Raw genomic sequence first — 7,273 nt, 5'->3', positions numbered from 1 at the left:
AGTGGAGGAAGAATCACCACTGAGAAATGTGCTCAGCCCATAAAAGTCAGCAAAGACCAGGAAATGGATTTTCTGAGAGCCTCCTAAAGGGACACAGCCCTAGGACCCACTTCAGAAGTCTGAATTCCAGACTAAGACATGTCTGCACTCCTTGAAGTCACTGAATTTGCAAGTCTGCAGCAATAGGAAATGAGCGCAGGAGACTTCACGAGGAGGAGCTGACTTGCTCTTGGAGGAGAGGTAGACAGGGCTGGCAGGGGCCTGGGGTGCCGGAGATGAGGACCAAGCCCACTGAATCCTTGGTGCCCAGGGCTGTTCCCAGATGTGGCACCAGTTACCTTCCCTGCGTATCATGAGCCAGACCAAGGGGGTGCACTGAATTCCTGATGACAACCACATGGTCAAAATGACCTCCCTGCAATGTCACTGTCATACCGTTGTGATCCCCAAGTACCCGAATGGAGGTTTCTTCAGTCTCATTTGGCATCACTAACTTCAGGGTCAACCAACAGCTCTCATTTTGCTGCTTCATTCTTTTAATGATTTTTTGCTTCCTTATAAAACAATCCACTGCTATTGAGGACAATGTCTGATTCAGTTCTAGTACTCTTGCATCTCTCTGAGTTGCAGCATTGTTTTATCAACATGTCAATAAGCTCATAGCAATTTTTGGCATAGAGGTCTCTCAAATACCTCTCTATTTGGCACAGAGGTACCAATATGAAGCTAATAAAGCATATTGGGGATACCTAGGCTGACACAAGTCGCCTTGTTTCTCTTGCCACCATTTTACAGCTGAATTGTAATAAAGCTTGGAAAAGAACAGCCAGCAGACAAAAACTTTCAAGACCTCAGCTGTAGACTCTTGGGTCAAGGATGGCTAACAATCACTGGAAATATTAACCACGCATATTCTACTGCAAAAAATGCTAGTTCCAACAGACTTCCAACCTTCCGCTCCAATGCCCGGCTAGAACGCCAGTTGTAGACTCAGTAACGCTTCTCTGCAGCACCCTTATTCCTTGAGGCTGACACACTTGCGCCACCACTGCCAAGTTGGAACACAGGTGGACTTGGGCATGGCTGTTTTTTGCAATTCTTCAAGTATAGCATCTGGGAGTGGCTTTTGTGCTCCTAGGAGTGATTTACACTGAACTTGCCTCAGAAGTAAGGCAACAGCTCGTTGATCAGGGTTATTTTTTAAGTTCTTCGTACAGAGAGATTCTGCTTCAGCTATTCTTCCTGTGTCTAGCAGACCAGTGAAAACTTGTGAAAGACATCTCTTCTCAAGAGATTGCTTTTAATTTTCAAGAAATTATTTGTTCTTAATTAAAGTAGAAACAGTAAACAACAGTGCCAAGTATAAATCCATCCTCTTTGGCTGAGTGTTGTTCACAAGAGCCAGTTTCTCATCTGCTTAACAGGTTACCCTCAGCCCAGCCTAGACAGCAGGGTCACCCAGAGAGAGTAGAGCTGCCTTCTGAATGGTCTTTAGTGCAGTATTTTTTCATCTGCTGACCCACTTCCCATTGCCAACTGATTCACTGCAGTGCACAGCAATGCCTTCTTTCCATGATCTGAATCAAGAATATGAGCCACAATTCCTCCAACAACACATCCCTCTGCACCTCACCAAGCAACAACTTGGGACAACACAGCCCAAAGAGCTGGGACAGGTAGGTTACTGTGAACTGCTTTCAATGCTTGTCTCCACATAGCTTCCCTGCAACCTCACAGTTCACAGGTCACTGAAGTCAGAAGGCACCTCAGATAGTCATTGTTTTTTGTGTTTGATACGCTTCAGTAGGTCATTGCATGCTGCTTTTGACAACACAGCATCCTCCATTGCCAACCCTAGAGCATAAAGGGTTTGAAGGCTTTCTATGGCTGGTTCCTTTGAAATAAGAGTATTTGAATAGCAGTGGCTTAGCTACATACATTTTTTTCCTTGATTATATTCTATCATTGTGAGCTATTAAGATATGGACTTCGTTTCACTCTAATCAACAAGAGACAAGACTCTCTCATAGGCTTTCCTGCTCTCTGCATATAGCCAGCCCCTTCATAAATGAAGCCAATGTGAAATCTGTGATGTCTTCTAACTCTTCAAGGGACACTGACTTGACAGTGAATAGCAGGCCAGCAAGATAGCTCAGTGGACTAAATGCCTACTTAGGCAAGCACAGGGACCGGGATTCAATCCCCACTACTGCATGCCACGATGGCCCCATCCCCAGGCGCACTGAGCTGGCCTGAGTCCGGGTGTGGTGGTGCATGCTTATAATCCCAGGGCTGGGGAGGCTGAAAACAGGAGGATCAATAGGAGTCTGAGCTGCATACTGAGATTCTGTATCAAATATATTTAAAAAAAAAAAACGATAAAGCCTGAAGAGTGCACCAATGGAACATAACAATCTGCCATAATTTCTCATAGAAGCACTACGGTCTTCTGCAGACTGACAAAATTGCCCTCTGGTAGGCATCTGCTGCCTCCTTTTTCAGTTGCAGGTGTTCACTGAAATAACCCAACACAACAAAAGCTGGAGCATAATTCTGAATTCTTTCCACATTTTTACACAGAACAATTTGTGCTGCTGAGTAGTATTCATCTGGAGGATGCTGTACTAGTATAGCTCTGTTTCTCTGTTGCTTTTATCTTTCAATATTGTGCAGACCCAATATACATAAACTATTGCTCCCTCAGTGTACATGCTGAGTGCTACAGTGTGCCTGAAGAGATCCAGTGCATCATAACTTCTGATTGTCTCTGCAGTATGAGCTTGTCCAATCTACAACATTCAATAAGATGGATCAAGGGACTGAGCCATTTTGAAAGGTTCATGAGCTTGCTCAATGTTTTTATTTACAAGGTATCACACTCCAAAGTTGATCCATGCAACAGCAATAATTTGTTCTGACTGGACTGATCTGATGAAACTGTCAATCAAGGGCATAATCTCCAAAACTGCTGTAACATGCAGTCACACTGTTATGGTTTGTGTCTTGTTGTCCCCTCAAAGCCTCATGCAAACAAAAAAAAAAAAATTATCAATAAAACTTTGGAAAAAAAAAAGCCTCATGCAGTCATGGGGTGGACTTCTAGAGTTACGATTAATTCATGATCCACTGGGATCACGGGTGTGAGTGCTGCTGGGATTATGGGTGTGAGTACTACACCCAGCATGGGTGGGTAGCCTGAATGCAACTTAAGGGAAACAGACTTGCTCTCTGCAGCCATTGTTACTGTTACTCCTCCCTTTTGCTCTTGCAGTTTTGCTGCCTCCCACTAAAACCTCCATTAGCTGTGAGCTAAATAAACCTTTCCTTCCTTCATTTTGAGTGTTGGGTATTTGTCTCAGCAATGAGAGAAGAGTTAACTGAGACACACACCAAAGACACTCCAGTATAAATGGTTATTACAATCAAGTCTCACTGCCTATTTCAGATCCAGCATCTCTTTGAGATCACTCATATTGCTGCCTGTTTCTGCTAAATGCTGTGCTTGGCAAGAATTAATTATAATATCATACCACAAAATGGCAATTATCAGTTTTAATGCATGGCCGTAGCACCTTCTTCCAAGATAGATCAGCTCAATTTTCTGTAACACTTGTTTCCCTTCTTTCTGACCTAGAAGGACACCTAGAACACCAACATTCACTGCAAATGCACAAAAAGCATAGAGAGTGGTACAAGCATTTCCAACTAGTTTCCAAAGGCATACCAGCTTGATGCTGTTGGGCCCATTTAAAATATTCCAGTGCTTCTTCCATGTAGTCTACAGCTTTCCCATCAAGATAATTAACTAAAACTGCTTTTGCTATCATAAGATAACATTTGCCCAAACCTTTCAAAGAAGGCACATAATCTTTCTATTTAATGGTCAGCTGTTATAGAACTATAGGCCTCCTTATACTTGCTTAGGATTTGGTGTAAACACACTATGTAGATTCTAGGTTCAGCTCATCAACTTTCATGAAGGACTTCAACACTACCGTACAGTCTCCTCTGTTTATATACGCCTCTCCTAATGACTCCCAACAATTGAGATCCATTGGTTCTGCACTTAATGCTTCCTGTAAATCAGCCACTGCTTAAGAATGCTGACCAGGCTTCAGTAGTATAGTTCTCTGGGCTGGGAAGATGGCTCAGTGAAATAAGCACTTCCCTGGCAAGCTCAAGGGCCTGAGTTCAATCCCCAGTTCCACACACACACACACACACACACACACACACACACACAAAATAATAATAATAATAATAATAAATAAGTAGTATAGTTCTTGGGTAAGCCAAGCCATTTTGCCATTCCAGCACTCGCCTTCTGAGTTGTTACAGTTAAGATAGTAAGGCAGTTTCCCTATCTTCAAGCTCCGCACTTATGTCAACTGCTGAAGCTCCAGATTCAGTCTCAGTGTCATCTAATTCAAAAGCTTTTCTGTAGCATCCATCCATGGGCTCTGTGTTTGTCTTTCACCACATCTATGTAATAATGACTTAAATAGAAAGGAACTTTGCATGCATGTATCCCATCTTGTAGCCTTCAGAGGCTTTGTTTTATCTTTCCCTGTTTCCTCACCCATGAGCCAGTATGTTAACCCAAGCTGGTAATGATATTTAGCAACTTGAATATCTTTCTCTGGAAACATTTTACTGCTTGAAGATAGTCCTTTTTGGTAAAATTAATCAAAGTCTCCAGGCCAGAAGCTTGAGCTATGTTGGAGTAAGAATAGAGAAACTCTTCTATAATCTCTGTAGCTTCATCTAATGGCTCTTTGTTCAGATAGGCCAAGTTTTGAGAACCAAAAGTCCGGGGACATAATTTGCATCTGAAAGCTAATTAAGAGTATGAGTTGCTTACTCTGGAGATTCAGAATCTGAGAGTTTAAAAAAAAAAAAAGAATCTGAGAGTTTAATCCAAGCCTCTGGCTTCAAACATAGACAAAGATCTTCTAGTGAAGACTGCCAGCTGGAGAGAGAGCTCAGTGGAGTAAGTGCTTGCCTGAAGACTGCCACCAGACAACCACTGTCTATGTTCTTCAGAACTTAACTGCATGAAAGAACAGCTTCCTTAGGTTTATGCATCTTGACTTGGGGTTCTGCCAGATGATACCATCCATTTGTACAGAAAGGGCTTTCCTTTAAGCCTCTGTTAGACTCCTGTCAGCATCCTCAGACTTTTTGTCTTATGCTTTAATGCATGTGCCCATGAGCCCTGGACCACATTTTAAACTCATCTCTACTAGTTTACAAAAATACCACCGTCTCTCATCAGTAACATATCCTGACTCAATTAAATGCAAACAAAAGGAGCCAGGGAGATAGTTCAGTGGAATAAGCATTTGCCTGGCAAGCGCAAGGACTCGAGTTCAATCACCGGTTAAAAAAAAAAAAAAAAAAAAAAAAAAAAAAGTAAATGCAAACTAAGCATGTTTAATGGATACTGTATGATGGGACAGATGTTTATCATTCCTTCACAGGCCTCCTACCTAGCAGCCTCGTGAGGAAATCTAGATAAACATTGAATAAAATGCCTATGTAGTAGTTGGTGATCCTCACTAGGGATCTGATCTGATAAGCCCAGGGCACTCTCAAATGTAGTCAAAAACAATTGTTGTGTTTCATTATTCTGATATTCTGTATACTCCACCAGCACCTGAGTCAACTTCCCCCATAGCTGGTGAAGTCCTTGGCTGTCTGCACCTTCTTCCTGCCTTGTCTTAATCAATTTGTGCCAAGTTGTAGCTAGCTATAGGTGTTTCACTTCTTGGTGATACAGATACACGAGTTTCTTACAGACATCACACCACTTCTGTTTGTTAAGACTTTCATAATTATCTAGGAGGGGACAGGGATATAGCTAAGTGGCATAACTGCCAGCATGGCAAGTGCAAGGTCCCAAGTTCATAGAGTTAACGATGGAAAATTAAGAATTATCACAGTTTGTCATTTTCTACGCTGTGTTTGATGCTATTATTATTGTTTATTATACTACTTTAGCCAAGGTAACATAACTATTATAAAACTGAAATTGTCCGGGGGTCATAAATAATATTAGAAGCCAGGATCAAAGACCCAGGATCTAGACAAAATAGCAATTTCTCATCCCCAGTAAACTGAAGAAGTAGGACCTTGCAACAAACTCAAAACGTCAAACATGATACATTTGGAGACATCTCAGGAAAAGTCATTTCTTAAGGGTCCTTTATTTTATCTTTGCTTTTTTTCTCATTAATTTTATTGAAAATAACTATACAGCATATTAAAAGTTATAGACAAATATTGAAATGTGAAAGATATAAGATGTACACAGTGAATTTTAGAGAAATATTTCTGAAATGAATACATAATATGAGATTAATAACAGACTGCACATTGTAAATAAATTATTCACAAACTTAAATGAATATAACAAATGAAATTGTCCAAAACAAAAATGAAGAATGTATTTACAGATCACTCATATAACACTTCACTCTATGCCAAATTCAAGAAACTTATATTCATACAATTATAATTCTCAAAGTAGAAAGGGGTAAGCAATAAATTTTTAAAGGTTTAAAATTTCTGAATTTAGTTGAAATTATATCACTTTAGTTCCAAGAAAAAAGAACATTTTTCACAAGAAATTTAAATAAAGGCCAGGGAGATGGCTCAGTGGAATAAGCGCTTCCCTGGCAAGCGCAAGGGCCTGAGTTTAATCCCTGGTTCTGAAAAAAAAAAAAAAAGAAAAGAAAAGAAATTTAAATAAAATCATACCAAGACACACAAAAATGAAATTGTCCAAAACTGATTATAAAGAAAAAAATCATTAAGGCATACACAAAAAAATATTAGCTATGGAAGAACAAAATTAAATAGCATCTTATTCCACATTAGAAAAAAAAGAGCAAGTGTGTAAGAAACTGGACTAATTAATTCAAAGAACTGAAAGAAAAAAACAAAAAAGATCTGTCCTCATTGAATTTTATGCTTAGCAAACATAACTTTGAAAACTAAAAGTAAAATATTTTCCAGTTATACAAAATTGAAATATTCTAATAACTCTAGATGTAGCATATAGAAAATAACAAAAAGCATAATCCAGAAGGCAAAAGAAGTTGCTGTGTGGTCCTGGATAAAGAATGAAGAGCTCTCAAAATGGTAGTTATGCAGGACTATGTAAGATATATTAGATGAACCCATTTAAAAGTTTATTGAAGATCCAGTCCTAGCCCAGGCCCAGTGAGTGTGTGCGAGAGCTTCCGACTACCCTGCGCCGGCGGGGCCTGCC

The 7,273-nt window shown here is 40.2% G+C and overlaps 1 pseudogene; it reads right to left on the bottom strand.

Moving 5' to 3' along the window:
• Positions 1-334: 334 nt before the first annotated feature.
• The window catches only part of LOC101581565, a 32,923-nt pseudogene continuing 25,984 nt past the window's right edge, over positions 335-7,273 (bottom strand).

The sequence above is a fragment of the Octodon degus genome, unplaced genomic scaffold (assembly GCF_000260255.1).
Source record: "Octodon degus isolate 3935 unplaced genomic scaffold, OctDeg1.0 scaffold00102, whole genome shotgun sequence".
Classification (NCBI taxonomy): Eukaryota; Metazoa; Chordata; class Mammalia; order Rodentia; family Octodontidae; genus Octodon; species Octodon degus.
This window is presented reverse-complemented; position numbering and strand designations above follow the sequence as displayed.